Raw genomic sequence first — 26,290 nt, forward strand, 5'->3', positions numbered from 1 at the left:
GGAACATGCAGATATGCGTCCTGGACATCCATGGACGCCAAAAATTCTCCCTGGTCTAGGCTCAGGAGCACTGACCGTAGAGACTCCATTTTGAAATGGTCTTCCCATAAATGGACATTTAGAGACTTCAAATTTAGTATTGGTCTGAAAGACCCGTCTGGTTTGGGCACCAGAAACAGAGTGGAATAAAAGCCTTTCTTCCACTCTGCCCTGGAAACCAGAGTAACCACCCCCTTCTCTAACAGAGAGTGAGCTGCTCTCACAAGAGCCGTACGAAGCCGCGCTTCCCTTGGCAAAGATGTGGGGATAAATCTTTTCGGAGGCGGACCTCTGAAAGGAATTTTGTAGCCCTGGGCTATAATGTCTAACACCCAGGCATCCTGGTCTAGAGAAGCCCATGCGTCCCTGAAAAGTGAGAGACGCCCCCCCACCTTTATTACTGCCGGGCAAATCCCCTGACAGTCATGCAGAGGGTTTGTCCTTTGGTGGCAGGCTTCTTGTGAAAGGAGCCAAACTTGGACTTCGGGGCCTTGCCCCTAGAAGACTGAAACTTTCCCCTAAAGGACTGTCCTCGAAAGGACGCACCATCTCTAGGGGAGGGCCAAAAGGACGGCCTAAAGGCAGAAAATCTGGATGTCTGCTTAGCCGTGGGGGCCGGCAGAAATGTACTTTTGCCGCCCGTGGCTTGTTTAATGATTTCCTCTAACTCTGATCCAAATAATAACTTTCCTTTGAAAGCTAAAGTTTCTAAGGCCTTCTTAGACTCATTGTCTGCTTCCCAGGCCTTAAGCCAGAGCACTCTCCTGGCATTAATAGACACTGTGGACACTCTGGTTGCCATTTTGAGTGCTTCCTCCTCTGCTTCCATCACATACTCTGCAGCTGCCTTAAGCTTCTCCGCCAGCAGCAATACACCAGGGTCAGCCTGTAGCATGGTGCATAACTCATTAGCCCACTCAATCATGGCCTTAGAGACCCAGGCTGAAGCAATAAGAGGACGTAGGGTGAATCCCACCCCCTCAAATATAGCCTTGAGGTTTCCCTCCAGCTTTTTGTCCACCGGATCTTTGAAAGCTGCACCGCCTTGTACTGGTAATACAGTAGCCTTGGACAAACGTGCCACTGAGGCATCAACAACTGGCACTTTTTCCCAGAGCTCCGCATGAGACTCTGGCATGGGGTATAGACTAAGGAATCTCTTAGGCATCTGCAGCCTCTTATCAGGGGTTTTCCAAGCCCCTTCTAACAATTCCTGTAAACCTTCATCCGAAGGGAAAGTAACAGCCTCCTTACGCTGTCGCTTAAACACACCTTTAGCAGGAGTCTTATCCTCCACTGACAGTTTCAAAGCCTGTTTCACAGCTACAATAAGATCCTCTACCCCTGCAGAAGAGGTATCTTCCAAATCATCACCCTGATCCCAGGGGATGTCAGTATACGCTCCCTCCTCCTCATCTACCAATGCAGGCAAAGCATAAGACCTTTTAGGGGTCCCTGCAACATCAACATCAATCTTGTCTAGTATCTCACTAAACCTGTTGATCCCTCTTGCAGTATCCTGCATTACCTGAATAAAGGCAGGATCTGCCTGGGTAAGAGGCAAGGAGCCAGAGGACTGCTGAGATGATGGCATAGGTCTCTGAGATTCTACCAAGACATCACTCTGTCTGTCCAGTAGCTGCACCAAAGCGTTCACTGACCTGCCCATGGCACTAGCCCACGCGGGTTCAATCTGCTCTGCCCTCTGAGGTTCACTCCCCATGGGTCTCACAGCAGCGCAAGTATTACATAAGCCCCCCTTGGCCATCTGCTCAGGGACAATTTTTTGTGTACACACATTGCGAGCGCTCAGTGCAATAAGGGCTCCCTCCCCCAAAACCACAGCATGTTGCTCAGACATGATGAAAAGTGAACTACACAGTGCATACAATGTACTAGCGATTATACAGGTTTAATGCACTCAGTCACTTAGCTGTCTGTCGGTTTCAGATGCGGGGAAACGATGCCCAGGAAATCCAAACACTCTGCCAGGATCTGTAAGCCAGCTCAGCTCCGCTGCAAGCGTTCTGAAAGGCGCCAAACACAGAGTGAGGGAAGAGACCAAAGTCCCTGCTGCTGCGGGGTCCGTGACTTTTGGCGCCAACCACCCCCAGTCAGCCGCTCCCTTGGTAGGATTTCCTAGTTCCAGTATCTCCCCCTCGGCTGGGGACCACTTGGAACATGCCTGTAACAACACTGCTGTCCTCTCATATAGGAGCTCAGTGTGTAAGCTCCGCAGAAAATGGCCGCCGCCATCACGGAGCGCCTGTCCCCCATGATCCCCACCTAAACGTGAAGCCGGTTTCAGGACGCTCCGGAGCCCAGGCAGCTTCTTAAAAGAAGCTGTAAGCGCTGCACAGGGAGGCCAGACAGCGTCTCCCTTGTGCACAGTGAGCTGACAGGACGCGCTTCTGTCAGCTCCTGCTGCGCTAGCAGTGTGAGGATTCACTATGAGAATCCTCACACTGTGCCTACCTAGCTAAAGTAACCTTAATAAAATAATAAAATTCCCCTAACTACTCTAATTCTTCAGCTGCTCCTGCAGCCCTTTAGAATAGCACCCACTCCAGTGGGCACCTAACACGAACTGGAGAGTCCGGGATGCAGTAGGGGAGGAGCCTACCCTCTAAAAGCTTTAGGATAGGTGCCTGGCTCCTTCGGACCCTCCTACATCCCAGTGTTGAGCTGTGTCACCAGGACCATTGAAAGAGAAAGAACATTTTTAAAAAGCTAACATACTGTAATAACTTTCAAGAACTAGTGAAATCAGGGCAGCAACGGACATGGAGCCACGATGATGCTACTGGAGCAGGAGCCGGGCTGAATAGGCATGGAAACCTTTACTCAGGCCCTGCACCAACCACCTCCCTCTCACACACACATATACAGATGGGTCAGGTCCCATCTTTGCAGGGGATGGCGCTGGCGTCGCCAGCCGCCATCCCCCGCCAGCGCCATGGCGATGGTGAGAAGGGGACGCACGCGCACGAGAGGGCGCGCGCGTCCCCTTCCGACGGCGCTTCCATCAGTTCCCCGGGGTCCCCGCCGCCTGCCCGCACCCCCCACTAACCCCCCCTAACCCTGTTCGTCTCCCTGAGGCGGAGACGGACAGGGTTTCCGTCGCGCTAGCGACGGAGACTGAGACGCGCGTGCGCGTGAGACGCACGTGCGTCTCAGTCTCCTCGCTGGCGAGGCTGCTGGCGGGTCGCCAGCGCGTACGTTCTGGCGACCCGCCAGCAAGGATGTACATAGTAACATACTGTACCCCAACAACTTCCTTCTCACACATTCACCCAGCTCTGCCACATCTACCTCCCTATCTCTTATATATTTGGCTACATCTGTCACTCAAAGTGTGTGAGTGTGTGTATAACGCTGGGTGGAGCCTCTGACTCACATGACTGACTCACATGACAGAGAACCAGCCCAGTGAGCCCACAGTGCCAGACACCCTCTGCCTCCCCATGTTGCCCAGCACTGCTACTCCACAGCCACCAGGTGAGCGCCCCCCACCGCACCCCCCCGCGCCCCCCTCCCGCGATTTGCGGCAAAAACACACACACCTCCGCGACCCCCCCCTCCCGCGATTTGCGGCAAAAACACCCCCCGACCCCCCCTCCCGCGATTCGTGGCAAAAACACCCCCCACGACCCCCCCTCCGGCGATTCGCGTCAAAAAGAACCCCCCGCAGGATGCCCCCTCCCGCAATTCGCAGCAAACCCCACCCCCCCCGCGACCCCCCCCCCTCCCGCGATTCGCGGCAAAAAAGGTTGACATGAGTTTTTGAAGATTTATTTTTCTTTTTTTAATGTTTTCATTGTCATGTGTCGACATGGACACCAATGAAGTGCCACACCTATGTCAACATTTACATGTGTTCACCTTTCTGTGTTGATTTTTTCTTGTGGCAATTCGCGTCACACACACACCCCCCCGCAACCCCCCCTCCCGCAATTCGCGCAACCCCCCACTGGAACCCCCGTGAACCCCACCCTCCCGCGATTCGTGGCAAAAAAGGTTGACATGAGTTTTTGAAGATTTATTTTTCTTTTTTTAGTGTTTTCATTGTCATGTGTCGACATGGACACCAATGAAGTGCCACACCTATGTCAACATTTACATGTGTTGACCTTTCTGTGTTGATTTTTTCCTGTGGGAATTCGCGTCACACCCCCCCCCCCCCCCCGCAACCCTACCTCCCGCAATTTGCGGCAACCCCCCACTGGAACCCCCGTGAACCCCACCTTCCCGCGATTCGCGGCACCCACCCCCCCATGACCCCCCCTCCCACAATTCGCGGCACCCCCCCGCGCGATTCGCGGCAGCCCCAGGATTAAATGGCACATGCAAAACACTGACATGGCTATGGTCGACAATGAAAAAGGTTGACATGAGTTATTGAAGATTTATTTTTCATTTTTTGAATGTTTTCATATTCATTCTCATGTGTCGACATGGACACCAATGAAGTGCCACACTTATGTCAACATTTACATGTGTTAACCTTTCTGTGTTGATTTTTTCTTGTGCCGATTCGCGTCACCCCCCCCACCCCCCCTCCCCCGCAACCCCCACTCCCGTGATTCACGGCACACACCACCACCACCCCCGCGACCCCCCCTCCCGCGATTCTCGGCACCCCACCCCGTGACCCCCCCCCTCCCGCGATTCGCGGCACACCCCCCCCCGCGACCCCCCCTCCCACAATTCGCCGCAACCCCCCCTCCCGCGATTTGCAGCAACCCACCCCCGCGACCCCCCCTCCCGCGATTCTCTGCAACCCCTCCCCTCCTGCGATTCGCAGCAACCACCCCCCCACCCCCCGCAACCCCCCCTCCCGCAATTCGCGGCTCCCCCCGCGACCCCCCCTCCTGCAATTCGTGGCACCCCCCGCGACCCCCCCTTCCATGATTCACGGACACCCAAGTTGCAATACAGAGCATCTTTCATACAATTCTAACCATATTTCTCATATACAAACGTTCACGAATTAAGGGGGCGCAGCCCCTTACGATGGTGTGAAGAGCGCCCGTAGGGCGCGATGAATCACCTAGTTACACATATAAATACTGTCTGATAAATAATAGATACCATAGCCCTGAATCACCACGGTCTGACAAAGTTTCCCAGTCAATGTTGACTTGGTGTGCCATGATCCTACAGACATAGGGGGAGATTCTCTAAGAATCTCCGCCCCCCTTCGCCGCCCATCGCATTTATAATTATCACATATGTTCTAACATATGCGATAATTATAGCAAAGGACAGCTCTTGCGTTAAGAGCTGTCCTTTGTGGTGAGAGTCGCCGGGTCCCAGCAGGTCCCGGCGGCTCCCCACTCCCTCACACACCCGGCGCTGCTGCTGTGCCGGGCTCTCCTCCTCCCTGCACCCGGAAGAGTATCAGTGCAGGGAGGAGGTCACAGGTCCGGGCAGCACAGCTCTGTGCTGCCCGGACACAGGTAAGAGGGGAGGGGGCGATGCGGGCGGCGGGGGTCCGTGCGTGGCGGCGGGGGGTCATTGTGGGGTGGCGGTAGAAGCCCATTGGCTTCTATGGGGCATCGCCAGATTTTTACGGCGATGCCCCCCGCCGCGTTAACCCGACGGGGGATGCTTACAGCATCCCAAAATGCGGTAAAAACCCTGATAACGGGGTTTTTACCGCATTTCTTGCTTAGAGAATCTCCCCCCTTATGTTGCCTTCTCTCTGACTTATGTTAAATGTGATGTCTGTACAGTATGTATTCAGGGCCGGTGCAAGTCGAGGTGGGGGCGCCCCGGTGCCGGGGGGGGGGGGTACCTGTCCTGCGGCGCTGTGTATTTAAATCTGGCGGCGGAGGCAGCGGGGGTCCCTGCAGTCCATTAGAAATAACGAGCGCTATCCGCCGGGCTATGCGGAAGCGCTTCTAGTGTGAAAACACTGGCAGCACGCTGATTGGCTGAGATCAGCGTGCGCCGTGCTGCCAGAGTTTTCACACTAGAAGCGCTTCCGCATAGCCCGGCGGATAGCGCTCGTGATTTCTAATGGACTGCAGGGATCCCCGCTGCCTCCGCCGCCAGATTTAAATACACAGCGCCGTAGGACAGGTACCCGGGCGGCACAAAATGCCGCCCTCCAGTGGCCGGCGCCCTAGGCAAATGCCTAGATTTGCCTAGATTTGCCTAGTGGTGGCGCCGGCCCTGTATGTATTCGTTCATCAATATTGTTGGTGTGTTTGTCTTCTCCATGGAGGCAACCATTTTGTTGACAACATTTCTATACAGATATAATTGTTTGCAGTAGCATAAGCAGTCCCAATCTCTGTCAGGCCCGATACTGCAGTCCGCCATTTCCCCCTGATGATTGTGCATCCGGGTTGGGATCATTTGGTCTACAGCATCTTGGTCGACAAGCATTAGGTTAACACCAATAGGTCAACATGGGGAAAGGTCGACATGGTTCTAGGTCGTCATGGGACAAGGTCGACATGGGTCTAGGTCGACAGGTCATTAGGTCGACACAAGCATTAGGTCGACAGTCAAAATTACCAGAATGTCGACACAGTCGACATGGACACAGTTTAAAGTGCACCGCATCCCCTCGCATCATTTGCATTGCTCACAATGCTTCGGGCACGGGGGTTTATTCAGGTTGATTCGCAAGGCTGCGAATTCGCAGCCTTGCGAGTCCACCAAACCCCGCCCGGCGAACGCACGCCCCCCCAGCAATGTGCGGCTTCGGCTGCACAGCAGCGAATGGATGTTTTGCATAAACATCCATTCGCTTTGCTGGCGTGTCCGCCCACATCATTCGATGGTCAACGACCATCGAATGATGTTTAGCGTGCACGCATATATAAGTGACTTTTCAGTCACTTACATTTGCGTGCACGCTGGCGTGATATGGGCGGGCAGCTGACATCCGGTGATGTCAGCTACCCGGCCCACACACCCGCATCACTGCCTCATTACCATGAGAACTCCCAGCGTTCTCATGGGAACACCCATGGAACGCTGGGCGTTCCCATATGGTGATGGGGCAGCCCGGCGCCCCCCGCCCATCTCCGCCCCCCCCTCGCTGCCATGGGTGCGTGCACCCGGTGACCCGAAAGGTCGCCGTGGGTGCAGGCACCATATGCCTGCACATGCGCAGATACCCGTCTGCGCATGCACGCAGATCCGAATAAGGCCCACGGTGCCTCGCTGCGCTCTGCATACTATTTTATTCTCCCACCATGCCCTAGTGGATGGTAGGTCATGAAATACCACCTGTCGGCACATGTCGGCTCAAAAAACAGTGAAAAACCCCATGTCAACCTAATGCTTGCTTCGAACTAATGACCTGTCGACCTAAACCCATGTTGACCTAGAACCATGTCGACCTAATGGTGTCGACCCAATGCTTGTCGACCAAGTTGCTGTAGACCAAGTGACCGTATCCCGTGCATACATGGTACTAAACATACTGTACATATATGTTATCTATTATTTAGTCTTCACTTGCCTGTCCAGTAACTGAAAACATTTTAAAGACATTTGAAGTTTCCTTATTCTAATGTTAGTACATTTAAGGGTTATCAGATGTAAAATACATTGGTTTATAATATGTTCTGGACTAAGTCCAGGCTTTTATAGGTTTTTTTTACTACATTTAACTTTTCTACATTTAAAATGTCAAATACTAAATACTTAAGGCGTCTAATGCATTATTGAGATGAACCTTTTCTTTCAACTTAAACCTTGATTACCCCTAGCAGTAAATCACACGGACACATGACCTGAAATAACTCACACGGACATGTGACCTGAAATAACAACACGGACAACCACTGCATAAGTTTAAAAGGTTAAGGGTATTTATTGTGGTATGACCCTATTGAAAGGGATGGCCTAGAGAGCGCTTGGAGACCAGCCAGTCATAAACGTTAGCAATGGCGGCGACTATAACGCCCCAACTCGTAACTAGGGCGAGGAACCGCCCCCATTGAATTCAAAGCCAGCCTGCGCTGTGACTGTCTTGCCGCCCCTCCTAGGGCATAATGAGGACAGTTCTAAAAGTGTCCTGCGTCCCCCCTCGGGGGGCAAAACTCACCAGCCTTCCTGGCAGAGGGTGGCAATACATCACAGTGACCACCTGTACTTCAAACTGGACTGCTGATCGAGAGCGCCCTCTCGCCAATTAATATTTAAATTGATGAGAGCCAAATTTGGGTGACGGCCGAAAGGCCATGTGGTAGGTTAGCACAAGGGAGGGAGGGTGGGAATCCAGACTCAAGAGGAAGATGGATCACCTGACTACCTCTTATATACCTCCACCTAAGCTACCACCCCTTCTACACCTGATTGGCTACCCCATCTACACTGCACTTCTATGGGTAAGTGACACTCTGATTTCTATCTTTGTCATACCATCCCAAACTGCACAGACTCTTATATTCACTCATGCCTAGGCAGCCCTCGCTCTCTCTAAGGCGTCTAATGCATTATTGAGATGAACCTTTTCTTTCAACTTAAACCTTGATTACCCCTAGCAGTAAATCACACGGACACATGACCTGAAATAACTCACACGGACACGTGACCTGAAATAACAACACGGACAACCACTGCATAAGTTTAAAAGGTAAAGGGTATTTATTGTGGTATGACCCTATTGAAAGGGATGGCCTAGAGAGCGCTTGGAGACCAGCCAGTCATAAACGTTAGCAATGGCGGCGACTATAACGCCCCAACTCGTAACTAGGGCGAGGAACCGCCCCCATTGAATTCAAAGCCAGCCTGCGCTGTGACTGTCTTGCCGCCCCTCCTAGGGCATAATGAGGACAGTTCTAAAAGTGTCCTGCGTCCCCCCTCGGGGGCAGAACTCACCAGCCTTCCTGGCAGAGGGTGGCAATACCTCACAGTGACCACCTTTACTTCAAACTGGACTGTTGATCGAGAGCGCCCTCCCGCCACAGCTGGGTTCAAAAATTGCCACTTAAAGACAATTACTGTAGAACCCAAGCCCGCCAAACCAATCAATAACTAAGTCAACCAGAGTAACACAAACCTAATCCCCTATCTACAACAACTAAACAAATCCTGAAGTAGAACGGCCATGCCTGATTCTGGCAAATGGACACCATCGCTTCTGTAGAAGGATGGGGTCTCCAGTGCTAAAGAGGGGTGTCTAAACACTGTGCCTCCCATGGATGTGACCACCTTGGAGACCGCAAAGTTAACCTTGCGTCTGATCTTCTCTAATGACTTGGGGTTCCAGCAGCCTCTCCAGTTGAAACGAGGCACTATGTCGGACCAAACTATCCGCAATCCAGGCCAAAGGCCTACCAGAGTCTTAAGATCAGCCTCGATCCTCAAAATAAGGCCTGTGCTGGTTCCCCGGCCTAAGTAGTTACCTCCTAGGTGTACCACCAAAACATCCGGCCGACCCCAGCGACGCTCTTTATCTGACAATAATGGTAAAAGACCATTCCACCGGAGACTCCTGACACCGAACCAATGTACTGCCTTCGCCCCTAGCTCTGCCCGGGCCCTGACAGCTAACTGATGATTGGATGCCCAGAAAATGTATGAATGCCCGGCGAACCAGACAGTGGCATGAGTCGTTGAAGGGGGGGGGGGGAGGGCTGAAAAAGAAAACCCTAACCGGTTAGCATTCAAACTTAAACTGTATAATGCACAACGTAGGGTTAGACAGATAATTGCACAACATAAATTAGTACACTAGAATCCAAGTGAAGGGGAAAACCTTAAAAAACCTCCGGTGGACTTGAGAGGGGGGAAGCCAATTGTAATCAGCCCACTATCGGAGGAAAAAGTAAAAAATTCCCTTCACGCCCTCGATTCCGTAACGCTGCCGTTACAAAACCGAGTGTAAACATAGTTTATGGATCCAGCGCCAAAGGCGCGTGCTAAACCTTATCTAGACGGATATAAGATTTATAAGCGGAGGACTTCCAGCGGCCGATTCTTGTATGGCATTCACTGGAAGGCCCTCCGCTGCTGCGTTGGAGGCCGCACCAATACAGAACGAATGCGTCCCGCAATCGGCGACCTACAAACCCAACGCAGCCACACAACGCTTAAACACAGCAGCGCACGGTAAGCGCGTCACGGCCATGTATCAGCATGTGCGAGGAACTGGGCCGTAGCGGCAGGCCTCAAAGGCAGATATGCCGTGGCCAGCCGCACGGCGCAGATCCCCTTTCCAGCTGGGACTTAAGGAATACCCAGCGACCTCTGCCCAACTGATCGGTCTCAGACCGGCGGAGCACACAAAGGACGAACCGTCCTGGAAGACCATGTCTTCGAACTGCACCTAAATCAGTGGCATTCTTGCTGGCCGCAACCATCTTGCCGACCCTAAAGTCCCTAAAGAACGCAAAAGAGAACGCCACCCGAAAGAGTGAAGTCTCTTCTGTGCTCTCCGCTACGCTCTGAACACAGGCTACAATTTCCACCGCGTCTACAGCTCGATGGACTTGCGGGAATCCGCTGTCATAGTCTGTACTCTCGCCCACCAATCAAAGCCCTTGCTAGCGCAAAGGCTTTGGTGGGGTCCCGTTCTCTGCGTAACTTAGCACGGAATTTATCCCGGCTAATGCCACAGCCATGGCAGATGGACAGGCCCGCGCCATAATGCCCATGCCCGAAAACAGCAACGGTCATCGACCGACTTCCGCTGTTCCCCGGGGACTCCTACAAAGGCCACCCCGTCCTGCAGCGTGGCTGCATAAGCCCTACTGGTGGAGGGGCCAGGGATGGCAAGATAATCCACTCATGTCTGCTCTACGATCTGCCCTACAGGACATGGATAAGTGAGCCCAAGGGGCGCAGCAATCGGTACCAACTCGCGAAACTTCGCAAAGTAGAACCGCGACAGGGCATCGGCGATGCCATGGTCGACCCCTGTAACGTGCTGCGCCATGAAATGTATGATGCCCTGCAAGCAGTGCAATACCAAACGTCTGAGCAGTGTCAGGGGTGAAAAACGGTGCCCTGTTTGTTAGTGGTGTGTACCCCTCCTAGGTTATATCACCATAACCTCCTGTCTGGCTTGCTAACGTATGAGCCCACCATCCCACCGCTACAGTGATGGGAAAGAACTCTAATAGCCGCAAATTGGACGTGAAACCCCTCCCAATCCATGATTGAGGCCATGGGGCCCCGCGCCATTCGCCCAGAAAAAATGCCCCGAAACCCGTGGACCCCGGGGCCTGCGTAAATACTGAAGCCTGGCTATAGTCGAAGAAATGACGCACGGTGGGCCCTTGGTCCTGGCGTCGACTGACGCCCATAAGTTAGGGTGTCACGGGAGGAGGCAGGAACGGACCCCATGTCCCACTTGGCCCTGAGTGCATAGTGCCCCAAATTTGTGGACCAACCCGGGTGTTTTATCAACAGCTGATAACGCACTTGCAACTTAATCAGTAATAGCATCGTTGGTGGATGCCCCATGAAGGTAATATAGGTGCTGGCTTAACCGGTGTTCACCCGAAGCCTTCTTAGGTACTATTCCCAAGTGGAATAACACGTGCTGGGCCATGGGTCAGCCGTGCACGGGCCTACCATTCTGCCCAGCGCTGCCTCAGCTCACACCTCATGTCTCCCCACCTCGGGGGCATGCACCACTGATTTAAGATGCCTGGGTGGAACTACCCTGGCGTCGCCCGGGATGGGCAAATTAAAACCGTAACTAAACCTTGAACAACAACAGGGCCTCTTCCCTGTTAGCGTAGGCATGTATACGGGGTTCCAGCTCGAACAGGACTATGGAGATGTTGTCTCACTTTTTGCTAGTGCTGGCGTCGCCAGCAGGGCGGCTTTACAGGTCTTAGGGGTTTATTCTAGTTCATTCTTTCTGACAAAATCCTTCTTAGATGGACAAAACCATGTGCACTGCAGGGGGGCAGATGTAACATGTACAAAGAGAATTAGATTTGGGTGAGTTATTTTGTTTCTGTGCAGGGTAAATACTGACTGCTTTATTTTTACACAGCAATATAGATCTCACTTTGAAGTAAAACCCCACCCAAATCTAATTCTCTCTGCACAAGTAACACCTGCCCCCCTGCAGTGCACATGGTTTTGCCCATCTAAGAAGGATTTTGTCAGAAAGAATGAACCAAAATAAGGCCCTTAGCTGGGTGACAGGCCCCCAATTACAGCATTCGTGGTGAAAAGGCATTTGCCGCCTCTATCACCCTGCATCGTTAAAGGCAAAGCATTTGCCTTTAGCGGCTGGCTTGCACCCTTATTGCCAGGGGGAAACTGGAATCTCGGGATGGGACTCATAAGCAGCGTGGCCTTTACCCATGTCCCGCCACCATATCCTGACATGCTTAGGGCCCTCGGCCGTAACCCGTGTGGGTCAGACTAAATTTCTCGTCCTAATCCCTCAGAGCCGTAACCTTGTAAGCTAGAAAAACCTGTGTACCAGGGACATGTACCGCCTAATGTTGTTGCGCTTCTTGGGTCTAGAGTCAAAAATAGCCAGATGGAAACACTTAACCCAGTGGTGAAAACCCGGATACAAGCTTTCACCGGCACCGGCCGATAAGTTAACGTGAAAACATCCCAAACTTCCTTTGGCTATTTTCCCTTAGCGCCTTTATGGAGACCCCTGTACCCTGCGGTGTTGCTGCGACTGACCATGTCAAAGGAAAGCTGGGACTCAGCGACGGGTTTAGTCTTGCAAGCCCGCTTCCCCCCGCCCCTGCTTGCTGTGCAACTGCGCACACTACAAGCTTGGCAAACCTGCGGGGGCGTCCAATGGTTCCTGACCCCCGCAGCGGCGGAGGAATGGCCCGCAGCATATTCAGAGGTATCATACTCATCATGCTCACCATCACCCGGAAGGTTGACAGCATCCGGAGACCCGGCCTCATGCGGCGTCCCTGCTGCAGCTGCAGTCGCCTGCGTAATGTTCTATCCAGAATGATGGTCCACGTACCCGGCTGCCCGCTGGGGAGCTGATGAGACCTCGAAAGAAGCATGCAAAGTGGTTAGTGACTCACTCATGCCCCGTGCAAAACACAACCCCACCCTGAAATTGTGAGGGGGCGGAGGTAGCACCATAACCAACTCTACTAGAAGGGGCCTGAGAGCTGGATGGGGGTGAGCAGGGAAACCCGCCTGCCCTGTGGGAGCCGGGGGTGGCTGACGGAATGCCCCGGGAAACCCGCTAAAGCCTGGGGAGAATATACAAACTCCACACAGTTAGGGCATGGTGGGAATGGAACCACCAACCTCAGTGCTGTGAGGTAGTAATGCTAACCATTACACCGTCCGTACTGCCGTAAGGGCCGTGAAACCACCCCCGGGACTCCCGGCAGGGGAAACCACTGACTGGGACGAGTGGGTAGATGTACCCGAAGTGCCGTCGGGACGGGTGTTGGGCCTGGAGGTCCGGGGCAGGAAAATGGGCCCGCACCCTGGGTAATACCCGGATGGGACAACTGTGAGGGCGCGCCGCCTTGTGGCGATGCCCATGATGCCCCACGCCCCGATATGGGCAATTGTGGGGTTAAATGATGGGAACCCACCGCCATGTGCATTTTGGCTTGCGCTGCCCTTATATATATATATTTAATTAATATTAATATAAATACAACTGCACTTATATATGTGCAGTGATACCCAGGCACCAGCAGGGGGCGGCAGCGCCCCGCCGCTTGTATGCCACAAAACTTTACCTGGAATATGCGGGAAAATGGCCCGCGGTTGGGGGAATGGGGGTTTGAACTTGAGTAGATGCAGGGCCCCCGGGACAGTATCCCTGAAGGGGCCCTGCCCCGTGAGCAAATTGCTCGGTGACAGCCCCCCCAGCAGCCTGCTGGAAACGGCCGTAATACACGGGCCAGCAGAGGGAGCAAGCGCACCACTGCTGGTGGGGAAGGATAGAGGCCTGACCCAAATCCTGGGGCCTAATAGCCCCGTGGCCCCTTGTGATGCCCAGGAGGCCCTCATACTGGGGCCTAATGGCCCTGTGGCCCCCTGTGATGCCCAGGAGGCCCTGATGCTCCCCTGGGTACCACATATGGGAGGCCCCCGCTACCCCGTGCGCTAAAGCCCTCAGCAGCGCTACCCGCTGCCAGGTGTATGAAGCCCAGCACTTTCTGCTGCCGGCCAGGAGCCCTTCTGCCCGGAGCAGGGAGGAGGGGAGAAGGAGGCTGGGGTTGCTGTGTCCGGGCTGCCGCGACCATGCGCGGGAGCCCCGACTAGGCAGGAGGAGGGGGGGGCAGCGGCGCCACCGCACGTGGCCCGCCCGCCTCCCCCCGCTGAGAGCAGGGACGGATGCTCTAGTGTGTTGAGGCGCCGGGGGCAGGATCCGGCTCCCCGCGACTAAGCCGGGGGGAGGGCAGATTAAGCGCCACCAACGGCCGCACGTGGCCCGCCCGCCCACCTCCCCACGCCGCGAGCGGCACACAAGTCCAGCCACAGCGTCGTCAGACGCCGGGAGCCATATCGGGACCCGCGACGAGCGGGGGGAGATGGGGTTCAGCGCCTGCCAACACCAATGGCATGCCTTCCCCAGCTGCCGAGCGCTGCAGCGGCGGACAGGGGGAGGGAGGCATGTGAGGGCAGAGAATGAGGCATGTCTGCCAATGACGGCAAGCAAAGGGGGCACTTTCACCAGTAAGAGAGGGGAAGGGAAGAATTAGAATGAGGAAAAGGAAGATAATGAGGTTAAAATGGCCACTTAGCTGCTGCTGCTAATCCAGAATCCAGACTCAAGAGGAAGATGGATCACCTGACTACCTCTTATATACCTCCACCTAAGCTACCACCCCTTCTACACCTGATTGGCTACCCCATCTACACTGCACTTCTATGGGTAAGTGACACTCTGATTTCTATCTTTGTCATACCATCCCAAACTGCACAGACTCTTATATTCACTCATGCCTAGGCAGCCCTCGCTCTCTCTATCTTCAGTGCAAGTTCGGTCAGATATACAAAGTACACGGATTCACACGTCTAAATAATTAGCCTGTTAAACAGAAGTCATTCCTTTTTTTAATTAAAACTGTGCTTGTATTTTCATGTTTTTCATGCTCTGATAATATCTCCCCAACAAATAACTGGTGACAGAAACAACTAAATTTGATTACTACTATTTACTTATTTAGGCAAATGGTATAAAACTTTTATTGGAGGATTTCTATTGAAAATCCCATCAGTCAACAGTGTGTTCTGGGCTTGAGAGAAAGGCAGCTGCAACAGCAGCCACTGCTTTCTCCCTACATGAAGTACCATGCTCCTGTCTGTTATGGAAGAGGGTGATGGTCCACTGCTAGGCCCCTGCAAATGGGCATGGGCAGGGCCGACGCCACCACTAGGCAAATCTAGGCATTTGCCTAGGGCGCCGGCCACTGGAGGGCGGCATTTCGCCCCCCGCCCCCGTGCCGCGGGGGTACCTGTCCTGCAGCTGTGTATATAAAGCTTGCGGCAGCGGGGGGGTCCCTGCAGTCAAGAAATAACGAGCGCTATCCGCCTGGCTACGCGGAAGCGCTTCTGTTGTGGAAACACTGGCCGCACGCTGATTGGCTGAGATTCAGCCAATCAGCGTGCGCCGTGCGGCCAGTGTTTTCACAACAGAAGCGCTTCTGCGTAGCCAGGCGGATAGCGCTCGCTATTTCTTGACTGCAGGGACCCCCCGCTGCCGCCGCAAGCTTTATATACACAGCCGCAGGACAGGTACACCCCCCCCCCCCCGCACCGGGGCGCCCCCACCCCGACTCGCCTGGGGCGCTCCGGTGCCTTGCACCGGCCCTGGGCATGGGTAAAGAGTACCTGCTCAGGCAGTGCCTACAATACAGGTTCTCAAAATTGTTCCTCAGGACTCCACACAGTGACAGTGTACGTTTTGCAGATCATCTCACAGAGGAGGTTATTAAGGTTGGTGCATAAATTTCCGAATTCTTTCGGAGCGATCCGCACGCCACGCTGTGCGGACATCGTACGAAGAAACGGCCACCGAACCTCCGCATACGGACGGACTCCCACTAGAAGAACAGGGCGTGTTTACGGACGACATCTAAACCTTGCGTGTGCGGTGGACACACACATATTCTGCACGGTCTTACAGCGTTTGCACGGTCTTACCGCGTCAGAACGGACGGGAACCTGCCCGTACGCACCGATGCGGTGTATTTTCGCAAAACTCACCACTATTATCTGAACTCCGAAATCGTTCACATGACCCACTTATGCAATTAGGCAACCCCATTAAAAAGTGTTTGTTTGGAATTGAAATCAATTAAATCCTAATAGATACTTAAACACATTACTACCACATTCATTACAGACATTAACCCTTATATCATGTGAAGAGTGCTATATATTCATTGTCACCCCTTTATCTAGGTTTTATGTATGCATATTAGGTGCATGTTCAGGTGCGCCCGTACTGATTGGGCGTTCCGAATGCCTAGCGCATGACCTAGTGGTGTCCGCAAAGCAATACTTGCTTATGAAGACCGCATATTTCCTGCCTTTTTGTTCGTGTGCAGTCGGTGTGCTGTCTGAATGCACGCCTACCAGAATTAGTGCACTCCCTCGTGTACGCCCAGTTTAACCCACTTTAAAACTACGCCCCTGTGTAGTTTCGAATGACGCCCATATTACGCCCATATTTCCCGAGTGAATGCGGTGCACATTTCTGTACTGTATTAGTGAGAACGAGTACGGAGACCTTGTGTGGCACATGCACATAGCATTGCCCGCGCATGCGCAGAAGGCGAAAAAACGCCATCTGAAAGAATTCGGAAAATTAAGTATCGACCAGAATAAGGCCCAGAATCACAAGTGAAATAATTAGCTCCACTTGTGGTTCTTTTAAAATGTGTCAATGAGTAATGAGTGCACCTGACAGGTGACCTGGAAAATGTGAGCTGTGTGGGGTCCTGAGGACCAAGTTTGAGAACCCGCCTGGTCTACAACCTAAGCCTAACCAACCCTCACAGCCTAACCCTAACATCCCTCCACTTAGTGTGAAGACTACACATTGGTCCTTATTCAGATCTGATTGCAGTACAAATTTGGTTGGAAAATGGGCAAAACCATATGCACTGCAGGTGGGGCAGATGAAACATGTGCAGAAAGAGTTAAATTTGGTGTTGAAACTGAAATCTAAATTGCAGTGTAAAAATAATGCAGCCAGTATTTACCCTGCCCAGAAACAAAATAACTCACCCAAATCTAACTCTCTCTGCACATGTTACATCTGCCCCACCTGCAGTGCACATGGTTTTGCCCATTTTCCAACCAAATTTGTACTGCAATCAGATCTGAATAAAGGCCATTGTTTTAAATCGGAAAACGCACATTTGACATTATATTGGTCCATTGTGCCATATTTTTCAATTAAAGAATCTTACAGTAAACTATTCCCACTACACCCCATAAAGGACCTCATTCAGACATGGACATAAACACAAGTAAAAGCTTTTGTGGGCTACTGCAGACGGGAATGTTTTTCTCTCCAGGCAACTGGCACTTGCAGCCATGTGTGCCCAGGTCTTATTGGAGACAGATGCCTTACTGATTGAGCTATTTGGGGGGCACTTATATATATCTTGTCTCCAAGCAACTGGGACAAACTTACGCCACTGTGTATGTGTACAGCTACAAATATATTCGCAGGCATGCCAATATGTCCAAAACCCATTGTGACATGCCCACCATTGACTGATTTTCACACTAGGTACAAAGTAGCCAAAGACTTACAGTACTTGGGCGATGCAATGTAAAGGGACATATCTGACATGCTGCTGATGTTACACATCCTCCCCTAATACGCTCAGGCACGCCTAGCATTCTCCCAGTCACTTCTAGCATTTCCAAAGGCACTCCTGCGTTTTCCTTAGCACTCCCACTAAACAGCCGATTGCCACCCCCAGAAGCCTACTCCCGGTCAATCACCTTGTGAATGGCTAGTGAATAGAAAAAAGAGCATGATTTTATCTCAGGACGGCCTCCTGCATGCCTACTACAGGCCGATACGGGCTGTATCGATAGACGGCCGCTGCATGAATTTGTGGCCATGTGATCAGGTCTGAATTACCCCAATATCCGGATGGTAAAGTGTCACGCACAAATACACATACGGTACATACATTCTGTCACACATACATTTTTGGGGTGTGGAAGGAAACGAGAGTACTCCCAGGAAACCTACTCAATCAAGGGGAGAATTTACAAACTCCGCACAGTTTGAGCCATGGTGGGGATCAAACCCATGACCTCAGTGCTGCGAGGCAGTAATGCTAACTATTGCACCATCTGTGCTGCCAACATACACTACAGCTGCAATGGCAGTCCTGCTCTCTGTCTGTAGTAAATGGCCAGGGGTCCCCTTATGTAAGGAGAGCCAGTGCACATGACCCCACCCATAGGTTACTACAGGCCAACGCCTGAAAATAGAGTTAGCGGCCAGGTGAAGCTACAGAGCTTGGTAAATTCAGCACCTCATATCACCATACTTCGGGCTGAACATGTCAACATATTGCTTGTGTCCACCTTCTGTCCATGTCAACCATATGTATATCGACCAATGGTGATCGATCCATTGACTGTTGAACTAATGCATGTCGACCAAAAGTTTGGATCCCATAAATCATAACATTTAAAGTTATAATAATACAACAGAGAGTTAACATGCTTCCAATAACATTAGTATTGTATCAGCATTTTCCCGTCAGCATTACACTGCTGACATTTTGACAGCTGACAGTATACTGGAAGCGTGAAGACACCCTATGTATGCCAAATAGACTTTTATTCAACTTAATTTAAAGCTTTAACTCTGATTTACAATTATGCTCAGAAATAGACGTTGGAGATGTATTCCGTATTGAGTGTGATCCATTCTTGCTGACTTTTTTTTCTCATCTCCGGGATAAGCCCGGAGAGGAGACCCGACAGCAGCATGTCAGGGGGGCAGGACAAGCAGATGTCATCAAGCCCCGCCCCTATGACAGTCAAACGACGTAATTTGTGGGTCCGCGAATTGGAGGAGGGCTAAAGTGACGCAAAATGATGCAATTCGCGTCATTTTAGCCCCACCCCTAGCTGCAGACCCGGGAAAACCGGTAATTTTGTGCTGCAGGGAAGGGGGGTGCGGGCGCTGCCTGGCCAATGTGGGAGGATTGCCCACCTTCCTGGGGGGGCCGGGAGGGGGACACGATTTTTGGGAGCTTCCCGGCAATTCCAGAAGGGTAGGCCAGCCTGGTGTGATCCTTATGCGTGCTGCTTGTGTGTGGGAGCTGCCAGTATATTCCAGCGATGTGACCTATTTATTAACTGCAGAATGTTAGTGAGTGGAAAATTACACTATATGTATGACAGAATCATACTGACTAAACTATATTCCATACCCCCAACTGTCCCACCTGTGGGCTAAAGGGTCTCATGGAGGGGGGGGGGGGGAGCAGAGGTGCATAAATAACAAAAAAACTCACAAAAAGAAAGAAAAGCAGAGCAGTCAATGCTAAGACTACGTGTAGCTTTCAGACAGCATTGGGGATCATGATGACAATGATGGACAATGCTACTAGCACTAAGAATATTTACATTATTGTCATTGGTACAGGAATATGCAAATAATGTAGATATTTCAGTAAATAAGCGGCGGGTTTTCAAGGCCAGCAATGATAGGCAGCTTTGAGAGATGGATCTAATATGATATCTGGCTGGTTCGACAGATGATTTGGTACTCTTTACCTAGAACGGCGCCCACGATGTCCATCGCGGTCATCGGGGGTAAAAAATTGCGGGCATCGCGGCCATCGCATGCACTAAAAAAACGGGTGCGACGCGATGCCCGCGATGCCCGCGATTTCCCATAGGGAACAATGTTAAAAGTGTCAATGGACACGATTTTAGTGTTCAATGCCTCAATGCCCGCGATTTTTCCATAGGAAACAATGTTAAATGGGCCACAGAGCCCAAATAGTCCCCCTGAAGTCTGAAATGGCCCCCACAATTGTTAACGCCACCCCACGATCAACGTGAACCCGAAGCGTGGCGAGCGCAGCGAGCCCGCGAGGGGCGGCGGTACGCGTCCTCCGACCTTTTCATACCCCCACTATCCACGTCGGCGTGGAGTTGAGAATAGAATAGTGTGGCGAGCGCAGCGAGCCTCCGAGCCCGAAGCGTGGCGAGGGGACACGGATACCTGTGAAGCCCGCGAAGGGACGCGTTTACCTGTGAAGGTATCCGCGTCCCCTCGCGGGGCTCGCTGCGCTCGCCACGCTTCAGGCTCGGTGCGCTCGCCACACTATTCTATTCTCGACTCCACGCCGACGTGGATAGTGGGGGTATGAAAAGGTCGGAGGACGCGTACCGCCGCCCCTCGCGGGCTCGCTGCGCTCGCCACGCTTCGGGTTGACGTTGATCGTGGGGTGGCGTTAACAATTGTGGGGGCCATTTCAGACTTTAGGGTGACTATTTGGGCTCTGTGGCCCATTTAACATTGTTTCCTATGGAAAAATCGCGGGCATTGAGGCATTGAACACTAAAATCGCGTCCAATCTCACTTTTAACATTGATCCCTATGGGAAATCGCGGGCATCGCGGGCATCGCGTCGCACCCGTTTTTTAGTGCATGCGATGGCCGCGATGCCCGTGATGGGCGCCGTGCTAGGTAAAGAGTACCGATGATTTAAATGGACTAAAAAAACCTAAAAATCCAATAACTGTATTACCATCAATCTGGACACAATGATGCCTGAAAGCGTAAGTGTGTTCATGGATGAAAAGTTTGGCATGTGGTTGTAACATATAGTAAATATGACTGTCCACCAAGTTCAACCGTTGAGCTAGATTGGTCATCCCCTATTTGAAATATAGTCAGCTCAATAAACAGTGAAAAACCCCATGTCGACCTTTTGACTGTCGACCTAGGTCATGTTGACATAATGCTTATGTCGACCTTATGACCTGTTGACCTTGCCCCATGTCGACCTAGACCCATGTTGACCTTGCAGTATGTCGACCTAGTGGTGTCAACCTAATGACTATCGACCATCTTTAGGTCGACTATATGATCCATACCCTAAAAAAGAGCTTTGTCTGCCCTCTATTACAGAGCCGACCCTAGCCTAACTGATGCTCTAGGCAAGATTTTGGCTGGTGCCCCCTAGCACCACCACTAGTTCCGCCTCTGACCCTGCTCCCCTTTCCCATCAACCCTCATCATAGCAGTCATCATTTTGGTGCTCCTAATATTTTAAATAGAAACAGTGCACACATTCGGTGCTTGGCCCAAACAGGGGTGTGTTCTTGCTGGGAAAGGGGCATGGCCACACAACATTACCCCCAATTCAAATTATGCCACACCGTAGTGCAACTTTATTCACATTATATAATGCGATGGTGTCCCTTATTCACGTTACATCACACAGTAGTACCACTTTACCTTATATACATTACTCCTCACATTATTCAAATATACCCTTAGAAAAAGATCCTGAGAAAACATTGTATTTTAAGCACCTCCATATCCACACTGCAATCCAGCACAAATAAGTGTGTGGCACCCCTGATAATACCAAACAGTAATGCCCCTTACACATGACACACATTATTAATGTCCTTATAAACATAATGCCCCTTACACATTATGCCAACCTTTATTAATGCCCTTCATACACATAATGACAGGTATAATGGCCCTTACACATATGTTGCATATTATTAATGCCCTTATACACATATGTTGCACATTATTAATGCCCTTATACACATGACACACATAATGCCCCTTACACATATGCCGAACACTATTGCACAACCAACCCACCCACCCACAGACAGCACTCGCACAGCCGCTAACACTGTGACCTCTGCCTCTGCTTGGATACAGATGTTTCCTCATACATCTTGCCTCAATAGGCCATGCAGCTCCTGGCCAGTTCTGCTAACATTGGGTACCCTTTTTGCTGAAAATCCATCTTATTTGCATTGTTATGTGACCAGGACACACAAGGAACTTCTGATGATTAAAATGATATGCAGCATGCCTATATTCTGTGTGCGACTGTGGCTGTACCCAGTGGCGTAACAAAAAATTTTGCTCCCCCCCGCCGGGACAATTTCGCCGCCCCCCCCCGCCCCCCCCCCCCGACAATTTAGCCGCTGCCCCCCGTTAAAAGCCAGCTCCCCAGGGGGGTCCGTGCGGCGCGGAGGTACCTGTATTCAGGGAGAGCCTGAAGGTCCCTGCGCCTGCGGCGCTGAGTATGATGTTGCCGGGGTCCCTGCAGTGAAGTGGAAATAACGCGCTATCTCCGGCGGAGATAGCGCGTTATTTCCACTTCACTGCAGGGACCCCGGCGGCGGCAACATCATACTCAGCGGCACAGGGACCTCCAGGCTCTCCCTGAATACAGGTACCTCCGCGCCGCACGGACCCCCCTGCCAGCTCCCCGCTGCACCCACAAGCAGTGGGGAGCTGGCAGAGAAAAAATAGCGCCCGCAGACCCCCGGCGCCTCCCCGCCACCGCGGGGGCTGCGGCCTTATAGTTACGCCAGTGGCTGTACCTGCATACGGAATGCAATGTAACAGTGATTTCCAGGAATCCACTATGTCTGGGGTAGCCAACCCTAGTCCTCGAGAGCTACCAAAAGTGCATGTTTTGCAGGTCTCCTCACAGAATCACAAGTGACCACAAACTACTGGATTTGTATGTAAACCATCGGTTATTTGTACAAATCCGAATCAGTGCATCTTTTAAAATGTGTCAGTGATTAATGAGTGCAGCTGTGCAGCAGCTAGGTTGTCTGGAAAATGTGAACTGTTGGTAGCTCTCGAGGGCTAGGGTTGGCTACCACTGCACTAGGTACTTATTTCCTAGCACGGCGCCCGTCGGGTTGATCGCATGCCTTAAGTTTAAGGTACTTAAGGCATGCGATCGACGCGATGGACCCGATTTTCTGTCAATCACCAGTTTATTTGCCGGTAAAAGAGAAAATCGCGTCCATCGCGGCCCATTATAATGGGCCGTGATGCGACCGACGCGATCAACGCGATTTTCCCATAGAGAATAATGTTAAATGATTTTTAAAGTTAAATCGCATTGATCGCGTCGGTCGCGGCCCATTATAATGGCCCGCAATGCAATCGACGCGATCAACGCGATTTTACATAGGGAACAATGGGAAATGGGCTAATATGGCCTATTTCTCATTGTATATGGTTATAAAGTATGGTTAACGCCCCCCATTGTTAACGCCACCCCCCCATTGTTAACGCCACCCCACTACACGAAGCGTTGCGAGCGCAGCGAGCCCGGGAGGGGCGGCGGTACACGTCCTCCGACCTTTTCATACCCTCACTATCCACGGTGGCGTGGAGTTGATTTTATAAAGTGTGGCGAGCGCAGCAAGCCACCGAGCCCGAAGCGTGGCGAGCAGACGCGTATACCTGTGAAGTTATGCGCGGGCGCTCGCCACGCTTCGGGCTCGGTGGCTCGCTGTGCTCGCCACACTTTATGAAATCGACTCCACACCGACGTGGATTGTGGGGGTATGAAAAGGTCGGAGAATGCGTACCGCCGCCCCTCGCGGGCTCGCTGCACTCGCCACTCTTCGGGTTGGTGTCAATAGTGGGGTGGCGTTAACAATGGAGGGCCATTTCACCCATCGGGAGGGTTTGCTATTAAAATGGGGTTTTTTGGGGCTGTTTACATTGAAATCAATGTAAAATTGGGTCGATCGCATCGCATGCGATTTGGTTGGCATGCGATGCGATCGACGCGATTTTTCCGACCCGATCAATACAATCAAAAACGCAGGCGCCGTGCTAGGAAATAAGTACCATACACTATTTCATATGCAGATACAGCCACACTCACACACAGAATATAGGCATGCTGCATATCATTTTAATCAGCAGAAACGGCTGGTGCCCCTAGGCATTCCAAATGCCCTAGGCAATTGCCTAGTTTGCCTATGCCTAGGGCCGGCTCTGCTCCATTAAGTATAACCACAGTGGTAGATAACTGAGTATACTTCCCACTTTACACCGCTGCTGAAACCCTGCCATGTTCTGAATCACTCAGGAGCTACATACTGGCCTCACTGCACTTTCTATTGCCAATTGCTCTTGATTTTCCAGCTCTTCGGTGACTCGTGAATCTTGAAAATGTGTGTTCTCTGTTTTTGAATGCAAAGTAAGAGCGGGAGACTGCAATTGGTTGACGGTGCCATGCTTAGGGGAAAACACAAAGTTCAGTAGCTAAGCTCAAACATATCTTTGTATCAACTCCATAGCAGCCATAACAAATTGGACAACTCTATTGTCAGCAAAGTAGATAAGTATAATTGCACCACAGAATAGTGTGTCTCCTCGTTTCCCTGGTAGATTTGTTCTTTTTCTATATTTGGATTATTTTTTTACCCGGAGATTCCAGAAGGTCCCTGAGACAATGTCCCTGATTCTGATCGCTTCGCTCCCCTGCGCGTTTGCATAGGGGAGCGATGTTTAGCAACTGCGCATGTGCATAAACTGTTATGCGCATGTGCAGCCGCTTTGTGTGAGTGTTGGAGCAGTGGGGGCAAAGGGCAGCGGTGAGTGGTAGCGCCCCAGGAAACTCTGGGTGTTCCCATGCCACCGTGATGCGGTTGTGGGGGAGGGGGCAGCCCGTCCTCTTCCCATACAGGTGCACCGCAGATCTAAGACACCAGAGAGTGACCATGAAATGATTTCTGCCCCGCACGCAAGCTGCAAATGGATGTTTATGCAAAATATCCAATCGGTTACGTGCGGGCGAACCTTCATGCAGGCGGTGTTTAGATGACCTGCAAAGCTGTGAAAATCAGATGAGGACCACTACCTGTCAATTGTTGGTCATGATGGAGTTCATGTTGAAATCTTAGATTCCGCCGCCCACCCAGGACTTCCATAGCATCTTTGTTCTTCACCTTTTCTCAAACACAGCCTGGAAAATGTAAGGCAGAAGTCTACTTTATCTGTCACAAATTGACAATAAATGATCTTTTTTTGTGTGGTTTTCAATAAGTTTCATCTTTAAAACATCACAGCTTTAAATTCTGTAGCAAAAGACAAATTGCTGTTCATTATGTTTGCTCCTAATTGATGGGAAAACAATTATCAGAAAAACAACTGCAAATTGCATGTAAAGAAGTAATTTCTAATCTCTAAAACAGGGATTCCCAACTCCAATCCTTGTACACCACCCACAGATAATGTTTTGTGGATGTCTTTAATCATAAACAGGTGAATTCATCTATTTTGCTGCATCGGTAATTATCCCACCTGATTCCTCAGGCATAATTCTCCTCACAGCAAGACCTGCTAGGAAGACTGAGGCCGGTTTCACACACTCCGGCTCCTGCCGGACGGTGAAATCCCGCACGGCCAGGGAGCCGTGCCGCACACATTAGTTGTGAATGGACACTATTGTGTCCATTCACACGGGACGGCCACGACCCAGCCGCACGGTTGCAGCCGGATCCCGCCACTGGAAGGGACGGCTGCCGGGCTGTGGCCATCCCCTCCATGATAAACTAGTGTGTGCGGCACGGCTCCCTGGCCGTGCGGGATTTCACCATCCGGCAGGAGCCGGAGTGTGTGAAACCAGCCTCAAGGTACGTACACACGGGGGCGATTTTGTGTAGTATCACGGGAGATATGGTCGCTGAGCGACCATATTGCACACGATAGGAGTGTGCACCGGCGATATATCGCCGGGTGCGCGCTCCCGTTTTTGCCCCTGTGGTGATCACTGGTCGCACGAACATGCTCCTGCGACCAGCTGATTACCACTGCCGGGCTCCCCCCGGCAGTTTCTTTTTCATCAGCGACCATCTCTGGTTGCTGATGAACAGGAGACACAGAGCAATATATTGCTGAGCCATATATTGCTAGCAATATATTGCTGAGCAATATATCTCCCCCGTGTGTACGGGGCTTTAAGGGTTGCGGTGGAGAACCTCTGAGTTAACGCAATATGAAATTAAATTGTATCTACAGTAATATCAGATTGGAAAAAAAATAATAGAAAAATTGTTCTTCAATTTAAAGCTAAGAACCGTAGTAGAATGGAACATTTTAATTTCATTTTGGTCATGTCTTATTTTTGTGTCTTGAATTACTACTTCAGCTACATTATGAGCAATATTGACCTTCACCCATATGACAGGTCATTAATACACTCGGAGATTTAGTCCCTCATTCACTAGTAAAGTTCACTATCACAATGCAGAAGCCTGGGGAAGTCCTCATGAATTTAAACTGGCTCTAGTGTTTCTT

At 51.5% G+C, this 26,290-nt stretch overlaps 1 long non-coding RNA gene across 1 annotated transcript in view; it reads right to left on the reverse strand.

Annotated features, from left to right (window-relative positions):
• Positions 1-26,290, reverse strand: part of LOC146036693 (uncharacterized) — a 94,743-nt gene that overhangs the window by 37,745 nt on the left and 30,708 nt on the right. Inside the window, exon 3 of the long non-coding RNA XR_014460931.1 lies at positions 24,852-24,956. This is a non-coding gene — a long non-coding RNA (uncharacterized LOC146036693). The remainder of the gene's footprint in view (positions 1-24,851; positions 24,957-26,290) is intronic.

This window comes from Crinia signifera, chromosome 9, assembly GCF_055691185.1.
Source record: "Crinia signifera chromosome 9, ASM5569118v1, whole genome shotgun sequence".
In the NCBI taxonomy this organism is placed as follows: domain Eukaryota; kingdom Metazoa; phylum Chordata; class Amphibia; order Anura; family Myobatrachidae; genus Crinia; species Crinia signifera.